Source organism: Buteo buteo, chromosome 15 (genome assembly GCF_964188355.1).
Source record: "Buteo buteo chromosome 15, bButBut1.hap1.1, whole genome shotgun sequence".
NCBI lineage: Eukaryota > Metazoa > Chordata > Aves > Accipitriformes > Accipitridae > Buteo > Buteo buteo.
In genome coordinates this window covers 15,501,531-15,517,203 of record NC_134185.1, presented here as the reverse complement: position 1 = coordinate 15,517,203, position 15,673 = coordinate 15,501,531, and the positions used below count along the sequence as shown (strand labels likewise).

General features: G+C 38.1%; 1 protein-coding gene across 5 annotated transcripts in view; it reads right to left on the bottom strand.

Moving 5' to 3' along the window:
* The window catches only part of KLHL32 (kelch like family member 32), a 122,597-nt gene that overhangs the window by 22,276 nt on the left and 84,648 nt on the right, over positions 1 to 15,673 (bottom strand). The gene's annotated exons all lie outside the window — the stretch shown is intronic.

Sequence of the window (15,673 nt, the reverse complement as noted above, 5' to 3'; positions counted from 1 at the left end):
TAGCAGAAAAAATGAGGAGTTCAGAGGTTTGGGGGTTTTTTTAGCAACAACAAATAAAAGGAAACATTAAATTTATAAGGTTTCAAAACAATGAGTTCAGCTATATTCAACACAAATTATCCGATTTCTGCCTGACAATCTGATGATAATATATACCAGGGAAAGGGAAAGAACCACAAGTCTCTTCTTTCAACACAAATCGCACCTGAGCAGTCTTTCTGTTGCTTAACATAGGCAAAAATTTTCAGCCAGAAAAAAATCAGATTAATATCTTTGTATCATTAGCATATTGGACAGTGCTACAGATCTGCTCCTATTGATCGATAAGCCAAGAAGAGTTGTGAACGCAACACAGTTACTACAGCAATCACTTTAAGGCACCAAGGGAACTTCAAAAAGCAAAACTTTGACTTTACTAGTCCAGTGTTTGAGAACACTAGAAATACATATTTTGGTTGTAAATCTGCACATGCTTTGGCCTTTTGTTGGATTTTATGTAACTTGGCAAGCCTCAGGTGCTCCAGACTGGAACCTCTTGCCTCAAAACCACTGTCTCAGTTGGCTATTGTCAACACCACCCTGGCTCTTCAAATCTCAAGTCCAGGAGCAGAATCTATGGATAAACCAGGACATTTACTAAAGCTCTGAAACAAAGTCCACTGAAGGCTATGTAGGAACCTCCACCTTTTTAAAATGAACAGGGATTTCAAAAGAGCCTGAATTTGGATCTCTAAAGTGTCTTATTAGTCTTCTCTCTCTCTTTCTCCAGAGACTACAAAGGACAAAACCCAGAGGGTTTAGGATATTCATTTAAGCATTTTATTTAAGTAAGGTGAACTAAATTGGTCTGTATCACCCATTTAAGGATAAAAACACATGGGTGAAGAATTCTTGCTGGGAAAAAAAGAACACCACACATGCTTTTTCAAAGTCATGAGTTGCATGTGAATATTTTTAGAAGTTAGTAACTAACCACACAGCACAGCCTCCAGACTCTCTTTGCAATCATATCAATCAGGTACTACCTTACAGTTGTGGGCAGCATGGAAAATGAGTGGCTCAAGCCTAGATGCAGGAGAACCTTAAAGATAGAAATCTTTTTCTTCTTTTTATTTTGAATTAAAAATGTGCATAAAAATAAGACTGTAATGAGCTGCATGTAGAACAATCAAAATTATGAGGTATTTGCATTTCTTTTGCACCTTGAGCCAAACAACTACAAAATTATGCATAGGATTCTCTCAATCTGAACACAGTAAATATTAATAATCTCTGAATCAGCAATGAAATGGCTTTTGCCTCTGAACCCTGAAGAGAGACTTTCCAACTCAAAAAGTTGTAGTACAGTGACTGAGACCATATTTACAAGGCACCGAGCTGAGGCATATGTGTGTAGCGTGTGAAAATAAAGCTGTGCCATCCCCCACCCTCTTTACACAGAGGCATTTTAAAATTACCTGTTTGTCAGTTTTACAAATGTGTGTCTACGTAAGCAGCCCCCTGTGTGGCGCTGCGTTAGCAAGCAGGCACACTTTCATTTGCACATTCTGATTTTACAATCAGAATTAAAACATTTGCTCTGTTCAGGGTGAATTGATAAACAGGGATTTTAAAATTTCTTTTTTTTTTTTTTTAATGTGAAAAATGAAAGAAAAATGTTCCTCTAGATGTATTATGCCTTTGGGCTCCATTTGAGGGAAGGGGAAAAAAGACAGAGAAAGCTACTGTGAAGGTCACAGAGTGAAAGAACTTCCTCAGGGCACAGAATAAATTAAATCCCAAGGAAAAAATAAAATGTGATTTCCAGAGTGTGAGGCACAAACTCAAAATGACAATGATTGACAGCCAAACTATATCCGTGCAATATCGAAGACTGCACGTTCTCATTTACCTCAGTGTAGCCAGCAAGCGCCCATTAAACATCCGTCTGATGCCCAAATTAACCTTCTTGGCAAACTGAAAGAGGCACAAACTATCATAATCAACCTTTCATTATCACAGCAGCCTCTAGTTAAAGGGTCAGAATAATTGTGCCATCAGAGCCCTGATTGTTTTCAATCAACAGACGACTGGAGTGACAGCTCAGTGATGGAGTAGTTTGATGAAACCGCACCAGGCCTAATCAGAGCAGATGAAAGGAAGGCATGATTGGTGCAAATGAACAGTCGTGCCTCTCTTTTTCATTTACAATCTGAAATTACTCTTAAATTTACAGGGTTTTTTCTCCCTTATGAGTACCTCTGAAAGAATGTTTGACTTATTATGAGTTCTGACAGTGCAGAGTTATAAAACACAGGTAGGGTTTTCAGCCCAGGCTTTAAGTGGGTATTCAGCATAATTTTAACAAATTCACTCTTGAAAAGCACAAAATGACTAAAGACTTCCAATGACCTAACCTTTCAGTGCTGTTTGATTAGCAGAACAATTTATCACAGCTCACATTCTTCATGATAAGAGAAGATTAAAAAAAATGGGCAAGGATCTCTTGCAAATGTTTTCTCATAGCCAATATATTTATTCCATTATTGCTCTCCTGTTCTCTCTCACACATACATACAAAAAAGAAAAAAAAAATTAAAGAACACTGCATTAATAACCCTTTGCCTCTTAGAATGAATAACGGAATCCAAGCAAGGGATTGTTTGGAGATGAAAGCAGAGACCAATTATCATGCCACTGACAGCATCAATATTTAGTTTTCTGGTGGGTTGGGTTGTTCATTCCTACATTCTAAAGGATGGGAAATTAATTGATCCCACTAGGTGTTTCTTACCTTACTCATCGGCACAGAATCAGAGTGCATCACAAATGAAGGGGGGGGGGAGAAAAACTGTGGGCTGCTTAGGCAAAATTTGGAAAGAATGGAAGATTCAAGTTTCCTTCAGCTACAGGTCACTTCCCCTCCCAGCCTCACCCAGCTCCAACCATGTGGGTTCCCATCCCGACAACGGCACTGTAAGAAAGGTGCAGTAAATAAAGAGAACCTCTTTGTACCTCTGAAGGAAGCAAGTATTTCAAATGACAAGCAGTAAATCTTCTGTTCTGTGATCTTGGTCATCATCAGATGTTCTCTAGTCTGTCAAGCATCACAAAACGCACACCAATGTTCAGGTCAGCATACCAAAACAAAAAAGCAGCTTAGAAGCAAAGTAATATTTGCCTGAAGGGGGAGTAGATAGAGAAGGCTGATCCCAACATGAAAGGCTTTTAAGAAATTTTGTTTCCTGTACCTTTTCCTCACACTGCAGAATGGAAGTTTTAATTCCTTAAAAGTTTGGGGCTGTAAGCAGAATATTCATCTGAGTGGAAAACACACAAGTGCCCTCAGCTGAAGCAGCTGTGAGCAGGCTTGCACATCCTTGCTGACACAGAGGATGCCATTTTCACTTGTTCCTGTTTAATTTATTGAAGTCTACTGTTGATGTAAGTAAGCTGAAAGGACAAAGCTCTCTGGTGCTCTTTCTTTGTACAGTGAGGAAAGTCTTACTATCCTCAGGTAGCATGAAAGCTCCAACCCAGCCCAATTAAGGAAGCTCTATTAGCTCCAAGTCTTAGATAAAAGAAGCATGACAAAAGTTGCCCAGTCTGCCAGTGATTTGGCAAGTACTTCCCCCCACAGTGCTTCCACTCGGTTGACAGCTGTTTCACCTTTCCTCTTGTTTCAAATATTGACCCCAAAACATTCCTAACATGCCAGTGAAGAAGGGAAGTAACAGCTTGGGAAGGTGCTACCACATACTTTGCTGGATGGAGCAGAGAGAAGGCTCAGAAGCAAACATACTTTTCCCTGCACAAATAGCAAAGTCTCACATTCACATTTCCCCACCACGAGGATCACACCACATATTCAAAGACACTGTCATTCTACTATTTGTCCCCAACTCCTACTCAGCCATCCCACACTAGTGCTAGACCCCTGCTTCAGTAGTGGCACCAGCATTGTGGAGAAAGGGGCCCCTGAAGTGCATTCCCAGACTGGAGTCTGAGAGCACAGCTGGCAGGAAAGACAAAACATGCATCCTTCCAGACTCAGCCGTAATCACTGCCATCCAGTCACAGACCCAAACCTTCACAGACAGCCAGGGTTTGGAGGACTGAGGGATCAGACAGTAGGCTCAGGCAATAGAGAAGGAAGCCAAATATGAGTTATGACTTCAGGAAATACATGGCCCAAAAGGAAGATTAGAGTACCCCAAGGTTCATTAGATCTGGAAAGCGAAAGCACTTGTTAGTGTACGTCCCCCTGACCTCTCATCAGACTCTGCAAAAGTTGCAGTGGATTTGTCCAGAGTACTACTTTAGGAAGTTCTTGGTCTGCTAAATAAGAAGTGCTATATCTCTTGGTTGGAGTTTTGCTGGTTTGGGATCTACATGATGTCAAGATGACAACCTGCAACTTTCAGAACACCAGCCCTGCAGTCTGTAAGCCACTATCCAAGACACGGAAATTTGATTTTGATCTTTCAGCACTGACTAACAGGCAGCAGAGTTGTTGGCCAAAGCCTCTCTAGCAGCACAAATGATGCCTTTCATGATATTATACGGCGATTAAAATAGAGGTACATAATGCAGCTGTACTAATAGCAAACATTTATCAAAATTAATGGCATTAAAGTCAATCACAATGTATTAAAAATACTCAATTTTTCTCAAGTGCTGATAAGATCTATCATCTTAAAGCATTTAAGCTGTAAAGCATCAACCACCAGTTGCCTGATTTCCTCACAGGGCTGCTAGACAAAAATATTGTCCTGCACAGTCTTCGACAGGAACAGGGGGATACATAACCTACATGTCTTCGGTAGGTTTCTTGGTCATAATTAAACAGCTCCATTAGTAACAAGTTTCACAGCTTTATTTCCCTCTCAGAAATTTTTAATAGACGTTTCCACACAACATCCTTGTGAGGAAGGCAGGAATTCTTCATACCAAAGATAAACTCTCCACCAACCAAATACAGTCCCTTGCATTCTCATTCCAGTGCTTTACCACAAGCTTCCTTCCTCCCTCCCTAGTGCTACATAATGATACTGGCCTTCCCAAAAAGGACATTATTTTATCAAAAAGGTTGTGAAAGAGCTACTGTTAGTTTCATTTTTTATGTATGTGTTTCCTATGAATCACATAGAAAAAAATGTCAGTTTTATAATAACAAGTTAAGAATGGAATGTACACTTTTCAAATTGTATTCACTTCTTTTTTAAACACACTTTATCCAATGCATTTATTTTCCCATTTCTTATATTTACTGGAAATGAGACTAGACAGAAGCCTACCTAGAAGACATTGACTAACCTCACTAAAAATATTTCAGCTTTTTAGACCTGCAATAACTATGATCAAAAATCAGCTTTACAAAAGGCTAGCTGAACTACATTAATATATAACATTATATATGGTAATGAATCATATTATATTATAACAAAGAATTGCTATAATGGGAAAACTAAACTTTTCATCTACTCGAGCTCAAAGTGAAGTAAGGTAGAGACAGAAGGTAAACTCTCAGCTGTTGTAAATTATCACAGCTCGTGGAGGTTTGCCATTTTACACCTTCTGGGGAATCTGAACTTCAAAATTATATAGCACTTTCCTTCCAAGTATCTCAAAGCAATTTATAAGCAGTAAAACTTGAGCTTCTCTGAGAAGTGTACATTTCAACCATTTTCCCAACATGGGAACTAAGAGAGAGAAAAATTAAGTGAGATGACAGAAGACAGCAATGGTACAGCTGACACGTAATCAAAGTCGTCTGTGCACTCAACCTGTCCACAGCTGAGTCTCTTTATTTCCACAGGATTTTGGTAGTGGAGTTTTTGTGCTCCATGCCACAGAATGAAGCCTGGTAAGATGCAGCTATCTGAAACTGAGAAGAAAATGGATCCCTAAATATCATCTGACAAAAGTATTTGAGATATTTTTGCAGCTGAAAAGTACATCTCCATACAGGCAATAAAACACTGCACTTTTTCTTAACCTTGGAGCAGCAAACACAAAACTATCCCATAGAGTGCTTCAAGAGAACTCTGTTCTTGTGTGATCAAGTCCTCAAACCATGGAGTAGTTTCCTTCAGAGTAATTTGGAGCTTCTCTACAAAGGCAGACCTACAAACGTGCTTCTTCCATCTAACTCATTCTTCTGCTATGACAGAAGGACAAGCAAGATCCAGTGCAAACCCAAGCAATAACACTCCATATGTACAACTGTGTATTTAAAACCCGTATGAACTACTGTGTAGTCCCTGTTGCAACAGACTTTACAGCTACCCCACTACTGACAACCACTCTATTTTCCTGTGCACTGCAATGACTATCACACCTGGGAGTGTACACAACTAAAATAAATGAGCTGGGATTGATCACACTGGAAAGGCTCTACTTACTCCTGCAATCAAAGTAAATTTTGTTTTAACGGGATCATCAGAAAGGAGTGTGGAGGGTGACAATCTATCCAGAACAAAGCAAAGCAACAAAACCAAACCCAAAATGAGGCATCTGCACAGAGAACCTCACCTTTTCCTTTCAAACAGGTCCAGCCATAGACAGTGAGAAGTGACAAGCAAGTCCTACCCCATCATAAACATTCCTAAAATGTAGCTTCACAGGTTCCTAAAACCTATGAAGCCTAATAGATCTGCCTCTCTTTAATAGCTGGATCAAATGCCATCCATTTTCTAATGCATCACAAAATGCTTAAGAGTTTGGACCCTCCATCATTTGTTGTGATGGAAAACCAACATTGCTAGATGCTTTATCTCTGGTAAGTTTTTCTGAAGTTGCAATGAACATATCTCTTCATAAACACAGCTGTCTAACTAGGGCTCTTAACTGTGATTTGATTTCAGTTTAAGGAGTGAAGTTTATGATAGCATTTCTCTTTACTTAAACAGTGTGAGAACAGAGCACAGGGGAGGTGGAAGAAGAGGACCTCCTGCAGCCAGCAGCCATTATTTCAAAATCTAGAATTGCTCATTTTTATTTTTAGAGGAAACATCAAATGCACTGAAACTTTACATAGTCACATTTAGCACTAAAATAAGTTGCTGATACATAATTATAAGTGGAAATGACAGTCTTTCATCACCCAATACACATTGTTTTTATTGCTATTCCTCTCATTATTTTTCCCTCTGAAATACATTTTAGAATATAGCGGTTCTCTGCAGAGACAGGAATCTACAGGCGTTCACCAGTAAAAATTGTTTAGACAAAGAAATAGGCACAAAATCAACAAAATTCTATAAAAATGCAATTCAGCTCTGTGAAAATTAGTCTAAATGGTTCTTGAAGGTAGAAAGATTCCTATTCCTTTCTTCCCTATTGTTAGGGCATCATTTTCTACAGATTTAATAAGCAAATCCAACAAATCACATAAAAATGTATCATTTTCTATAATAATCCTGACAACAGCTATACAGGACTCGTATGTCACTAATATCTTAGGTCACACACAAAAATGTACATCAAAGCACATACTCTCCTTAATAGGTTTGTATATATGTATGCTCTCAACATGCCATGTTACTACAAAATCACCAAGGTCAATTTTTCAAAGTGAAATCACCTGGTGGTTTTATTTATTTTTTTTAAAATGAGTGATATCACCAGCACCTTCACAAGAACTTTATTTCTATTTTGTTCTGGTTTACTATTTTAATGAACCAAATAAGCCCTTTGACAAGGACAGTGTCAGCTTACCCTTCTGGGTGTCACAGCTTTCTCCCAGCTACTTCACCCCCCCAGTTATAAAACATTAGCCACTGAAGTCCATGTTACGCATTAGTAAACCTGATTTTTCAACTCTGAAGCACTGCTAGAAACTCATTTTGATATGGACAGGCCCACTAATATTAACTGTGGGAACATTTAGGCCTTTTCCTGTCAGCAGACAATTTACTTCTGCTTTCTCAAGTCCCATGAAGAATGTGCCTCAGAGGACAGCATGACAACAACAAAGTTATGTAGGTATTTTAGGAGTTGGTATTTCTTTTGGCTGATTTTTCACAGAGATATTTTTTCCCCATTGCTTTTTTAAATACAAAACCAACAAGGAAGTATACTAGCAGAAGCTCAATCAGCTTTTTTGAGAATAGTTTCCCTTTTTAGTCAAATCACTTCTTCTCAAAGATGTCAATTTTATTGACTTTGATTTAATCCTCACATGATAGGCTTCAGATTAATGCAGGACTCGTATTATTTTTAAGTGATGAGTTAATTTTTCAAAATCAACCAATTGTCCTAAGACTGTTATTTCTTTTAAAAAGTGACTTAAACACTGAGAGCCGCATTTCTAAATGCTTTTAAGATCCCAAACATATCTCATGAATTGGGAATGTCAGAACTTCCTTACTACAAGATTAAAACAAACAAATTTATTATTTAAACCAACTAAATCACATGTGAAGCAAACTGAGACAACTGCAACTGCTAAAAGTTGAACATCATAGAATTCAGACCTATACGGTTTCACATGAACACTAAAATAGGGTCCACCCTAAAGGAGCAGTCTGAAAGCTTTTCAGCACAGATTCTTACGTCGGAGACTGTGATCTTTCCATCTGTCATTATTATCCCACATACACCTCTAGATTGGAAGCCACTTCACAGTGGCGCTTCTTAAGATCTTTTTGACAAATGTATTTATTGTAGTTTCTTCCATTTCTTCCTGGCACGAGGAGCCCAAGGTGATCTAAGGAGTATAAGGACCCCTTTGTCGTAAGGCAATGAAACCCCCAGCTCTGCAGCTCACTCGCACATCTAGTAGCTGCCAAGGGTCTCCCTGTTGGAGTAAGCAAGGATGTGCAGGAGTGCTACTGCTTTTCCATCTCCTTGCCTCCTCACTATCCTGGAGCCACTAGTGTCCTGGTCCTGGGGCAGGAGTGATAGCAAGGGACAAGAGTTAGCCAGATCTCAGCAGTCATACTGAACTAACCTACTTAACAGCAGGTCTAGACATATGAGTGCAAATTTATTTCATCTAACTTTACACACTTAGTTTAGGTACTTAACCCCAAAACTGGATTCTAGCTATCTTAACACATTGATGACAATTTGTATGGTTTTAGATAACCTGAAATGCAATTTTCTTTCTCCATCTTCTTTGGCTCTGTAGTTACAAATAGAAGTAATGCTTCTACCAGCTCCCAAAGGAAAACTTATTGAAATATGGAGCTGGGAATTCTCAAAAGAGCTTCCCATTTTCTACCATTTTTCTACAAGCTTAAACTAACATTTGTGTCTCAATGGAAGACATTAACTAAGATAGTAACAACAGACTGCCTCATTTGATCATACATGGTATCTGCTGGTTTTAAACTTTATTTATGTTCTTTTCTTTAACTTAAAAATGAAAGCAATGTGTATTTCCAACCACACCTGGCTTTCACAACAGCCAGAGAAACTGTCTTTTTTGTAACTATATACCTGTGTATTAATACAATTATACTTCAGTTAACCTCCAATAGATCACTGCCATGAAGAGAATAACAGTCAACACAAACCCCTCCATAACAGACTCATTCAAATGCAGAATGCAAGATCACAGAAGCACTCTTGCTGTGGGCACACCTTGGTGTCCTCTTCTGGCCTTCCAAATCAAAACACACATCCATTACTTAGCTGAAGAAGTGACCTAAATTGAAGAGCTGTGGGCACAGCAGCCTTCCTAAATACCTGTGTGATGCCCTGTGCAGTTCTGAAGTATATCTGGGATAAATAAGGTGAGGCAATATTACTGTAGAACACTGAGGCAAAAGTAATGCCCTCCAGTAATGCTCTATTGCTCACAGCAATACCAGCAAAATAATCAAGTTTTCTGATTGGAACTGACATGTATCAAAAATAAAATTAGAAGAACACACAGTTGGTCCTAACAAAAAACCTAGTTTTAATATAGAAAATCCCTTTCTATACTGCTATACTTTATAAATAACAGTAACAAGATTGGCTAAGATTCAAAAAATAACAGGTAGAAACTTTCAAAAGTTCAGAACAAAAGCATATATAAAGTTCACAAAACGTTACTGTAAAGGACAAGATTAAAAGCCCATTACATTTAAGCTAAGGCAGGCAAAGGGAGAAGGTGTTTCATAAAGTAAGGGGACAGTGCCAACAGGGGCAGCATTCATTTTCACTGTAAGCCAAAATGCCATTACTATTACAAATGATGCAGAAGTTGTATCAAGTAAAAGTTGTGTGACCTGAGCACATCAGCAGAGCAGAGCATGAGATTCAGCTGCCTACATCCACTGCCTCGATCCACTGTAGCCTGCATGAACCCTGTCTAGTGTGCAGTTCCAGTACATCTGCAGATGCTGTGCCACAACTGCCAGCTTGGCCTATATATAAAAATGCTGCACGTGCCTATGTTTATAAAAATGAATCCCACACAAATAGTCTGGAGTGGCTGTCAGGAATATTACCATTGCACACAGTCAATTCAGGTGAGATACCTGTGATTATGAGGATTAGCCTTAGGAAAAGGAAACCTACTTCCTATGATAGGTTATGTTTTCACACTATTTTTGTTTGAGGATAACTATGTAATTTTGCTTGCAGCTAGTCATGATACACAATACAACCATGACAGATCCAGCACAGTGGATACTGGGATTCAAGGGTGGCTCTTTGGCACTTTTATATAGACTACTCACGAAAAGGGTACTAAAACGGGGGTGAAAACACAGCAAAACACACATGGGAAATATGCTAATTTTCCCATATAGCCTCACCAATTCACCTCGGCCTTGATATGCATCAAACTCCTTTTTTTCTCTCCTATGCCTCTCCTGATGAGAGACTGACAGCCACATTTTAGTGTGGTGGTTTTCTACTCAGGGTAAATACTCACTAGGGACAAGCATTAGACCACCAGACATGATTTCACTTATTGCCCAAGAGAGCACTTAAGCTTATTTCTTGAACAGTGAAAGGCTAATATACTGTTTAAACACAATGTTGATTACTGAGATGCTTTCTTTCACTTACTATTTTATGTCGTTACTTGTTTTGCAGTAAAACTTAAGTTCACATTTAGCACGGCACTTAGTCCACATTTCATTAAAACATATGTATACTCCTGAGAAACATGAATTTTGCTCTCTCCATATTAAAAATTGTTCTGTTGAGTCAAAAGATTGACAGAAAAAAAAAAAATCAAGTACTGCACTGAAGGAATGGCAAGCTTGTACTGGAACATGACAACCCACTTTACAAACTGCTGTTCTGCATAGGAAAATGTGGGCATCACTGGAGATGTATGGAAGATGTCTGTGGGCCTGTCTTCAGCAGAGAACTGTTCTATCCTAACAGCCTGCTACAATGTGTACACTGCAAAATTTCCTACAGTACTGAACTCTGTGGGATTTCTGCTGGAGAACACTTTTGGCCCTCCACAAACGCCACCAGGAGATTCAATACGGAGCTCAAGTATAAGAAAAGGCAGTTGAAAATAGGGTAGTTTACTCTTCCTTAGAAAAGGATAAACAGGACTGTAATAAGAAAATTGGATTTATACATTTATTATTTTTATAAAAATAGATGCTTAACAACTCATATTGACCTGTAACACTGTAGTCTTCCTGTCTCTTATTTTTCTACTTATTTAAGCAAAGATGCTTCTCTAATACAGAGACCAAAGACTGATCTTGCACATCACATCCACAGTAACAAAAGGAATAACTAGTGCTACACTTTTGTATGTTGAACCATCTACTTTATGAACACAAGTTCACATGTTGCACACAAGGAAGTTAACAGGGCTAGAATGTCTTGGGAGCCCAGCTCTGGAAAAGACACAATATAGTTGCATGCTTTCTAGCTGAATAAACTACTCATGCAGTTTTAGCTACCAAGTTTTCCTGGATTGCTGGCTTATCAGTTGATTACCAAGAAACTGAGTTGCATAGCAAAGTAAAACACCAAGTAAAAACTCCTAACCTTAACTCCGGAGGAAGTATTGGCAAATACTAAAATTGATCTATTTTTAATGTTAGGTGTTTAAAAAAAATATATATCCTTTAACAACCTACTTAGCCAGTAGCAGAGAAGGAAGAAACTAATCTATACTGATCTCATGTTAAGGTTTTTTGCCAAACGTGATTCTAGAGTTTACCTTGGATCAAGCACAGTATTTAATACAGTATCTTTTGACCAATGTACTGCTGGGAGACAGAATGATCTAGTAGATATTTCTATCTGTAGCTATTAGTATAATCCTTGAAATATGAACAGTTAAGCCTTATGACAGTGAAGCTTTTAATGAAAAACATGATAAGGCATAAGTATATTACAACTAAGGCTACCATCATTTTTTTACTTAAATCTTTGGCTTGCTTTCTACTTGCTAAGGTTCCAACAAGAAGGCCTCTACTGCTAGATTTCTTTGAGAACACGTTCTGTCTTACAGGGTTGGTTACCTTTCAATTATCAAGGGAAAGAATTCATCTGCTTCCTTAAAGTAGAGCCAATGAGCCTTTCCAGTAATGGTCAATTATGAAAAGATTCACTTTTCACTTCATGATAAACTAGACGTTTATGTCCTCATCATGACTGTTTCCTGTGATAAAAAGCATTCCATACAGCTCATGATGAAGAAGAAAAATACCAAAGAATTTGCTTTTTTTTTTCCTCCAACTTCTTCAGGGTTCTTCCTTGGTGGTCTTCATTATTTTGTTTAATCCTTTCTTCCACGTCACTGCTTTAAGTTTACTCACATTTTAAAGCAGCTGACAAATCATATTTCATACATACAAAATCATAGTTCATAATTTCACATGCTAGTAAAATGTAAAAACTCAATATGCAAACAAATCCTATGCAAATGTCAACTAATAATCATTGTTACTAGCTTATCCTAGTGAAAAAAAACCTAATGATGGAGACTAGTAAATTGCTCCAATTTCACAGCCTACCGAGGTTTTCTGGTGGGCTCTCTTTTTGTTGTTTGTTTAAGAACCACCTCATTATATTCCTTGTCTATTGTCTCTGCTAAAAATAAGACACGTACAACAAGCCAAAGAGTTTCGTAAGATTTTAAGAGGTAGAAGAAGGAATGAACCACTTTGTTCGTCCACTTTACCCTGGTTTGGAAGTCACGTTTTTCTTTCTGAAAGAATCAACAGGAATTACTGTAGTACTCTACATTAATCCACATCCTAGTATACTTACATTAATATTACTGTTTAACTTTCTCAAACTTGTTTTTTTCAAGGTTATATTTCACCATATTCACTAAAATAGGGCAATTATGAATTGGTAGTCTAACAAAAATCCAAAACGTGCCAGATACGAGCTACAGTCACTTCAGTTCAAATCACATTCAAGCATCACTGTGTACACATTTTGATGTATTAAAATAACTGCCTTAATCTTTATGTGCATTAGGATCGAATCGCCCAGTGGACATTGGGAATTTAAAGTAGTGAAAATAACTGTGCTCTGCAGACAGTGGCACCCTTTCCAGAGGTTCTCTGAGGGAAGCTTTAATTTGTGCTTAGGGCTTCATGGGAGCCCTACCAGTAAAGGTGCCTTGGGGACATGCTGAATTCATATCACTATAACACGCATGCATTTATGTGTGCAGGAGGCCACACTAGTCACAGGTAAGACAGACAAATCAAACAGTAGCATCCCCCCATCAGCTTTTCTATTATCTGCCCCACTTTGTGCCAATTTCCTCCAGCTTCCCCAACACCTCTTGCTTTGCTGTTCTTCCTTAAGACATGGGATGGGGATTTGTCAAAGTCAATGAGCACTTTATTACAGTGAGAGTGCTCAGTAATGAACAATTCAGCAATTTAATGAGATTCTGTAGATCTGTCTCCAGCCTGTCCATCAAGTTTCACTTCTATAAAGCACCCTGACACTAATCCTCTGGCATACCCAATCTTCACCCTGGGCTGAATATTAGATTCTTCCATGGTATATTGCATTACCACTATAACCTTAGCAAAAATGATGAACTTAACTACACTTGAGGCAATATAGCTGGTCTGATTTGATTTTCTTCTATTGGGTTGACTATGAGGGAATTACTTATTTACTAAGATAAAGCAAAAAACCAGTTTCTTATTGCCTTCTGAATGCCTAAATTGGTAAATATTTATGTGTGTCTTTTAATTCATTCTGGGGACCTGGAATATTTATAAATATATATTTATTCCTGGTTGTACAAACTGAATTAAAAAGACACACACACGTTTTGCCTGCAGCGGAAAACTAGTTTAAAAAAAATTCTTCGGAACAGCATTAGTAACCTTTAGAGAGGCAATTATGATAACACTTAAATGGACAGTGTGGAGTTTGTTGTCACTCAGAAAACAGCATATTACCTATAAGTATCTCTCCCCAGTATGACCCTGCTACAGAAACAGAATCTTTGTCATATTTGCCTCAAAGTGTTCATTGACCGGTCTGCACACAATTAAGAAAATTATTTCTGAGTTCTTCCTGCAAGACAGGACAATGACACAAGATTTAAGAACTCCCACTTCCCAAACTTTGTTTCAGCAGGTTGCAGAGGGCATATTACTCTGGATACACTTTCTCATTACTGAGCTGGCATTTGTACGGCTTTCTGTAGCAACTTTTCTAGCAAAAGTATACCCAAGCATGTAGCTAGGAGATTTAAATGACCCTGCAGAGAAATTATGATAAAACCCAACTGGCCAATCAGTCATGCCCCATATATGAACTTGTACATCAAAAACTTTTCTGATAAAGAGAATATGGACTAGGAGTCCAGAGTATCGTGCCTTAAAAAACCAAACCAAACCCACCATCCTGGGTAGTGTGCTGCAGGTCTTGTTGTACAGACATCCTCCAGAGACTAGGACAGGAAAGAGTCTAACTTTTTATTAGTATTTGCAGAAAATATCATCTCTGTAAAATACTCCATAATCTAAAGCTTTAAAGTTTTGGAAACAAATATGCCAGTTACCAGTCTGAAGGATTAAGTTACATTTGCATACTGTCTTTGTGGTTTGAAGAGCTTAACTAGACATTTTTATTTCTTAAGAATAAATATTTTGTTCCAGAGTGACGTTATTCCTCCACAGAACATGAAAGGCCCCACAGAGGAACACACATTTTGCACTTTGAGAAAACGATGGTATATAAAAGAAATTATTTGCTTAGAATAATCCAAAAGATAAGTGGATAAATAACAGGTATTGAAATATAAATCAGTCTTCTGACTCTCAGTCTTCTCTGTTGGACCAATATTGACCCACTTCCTAAAAAGAAAGCAAAAGTTTCTTCCAAGCAAGTTATATTCTACCCTGAAATACCCTGAAATACTTTCCTCTATAAAACATGACAGCAAAAAGGAAACAGAAAGAAGTGTTTGGGTAACCAACATTATAGACATTTCCTTCCACTACTATATCATGAATTGCAGTTTTTACAGACATATGATGGGAATGTTTCCAAGGATAGATTTTGGGTTAGTTTTTGTGTTTCTCTTTACAGGCTACATGTTTTTTTCATATTAGGTTTCCCCTCCACACACACACTAAAGGTCACAACATAATGGTTTTATCTTGCTTATATTCTATGGCTAGCAACCTGGCCCTTTTCTAGATCCAGCTTTTTTAAAGGAAATGATCACCATCTTCAGCTTCTTGCTGCAAACCTTCCACTGAAGCCTCCACTCATCTCTGAGCAGAGCAGCCTG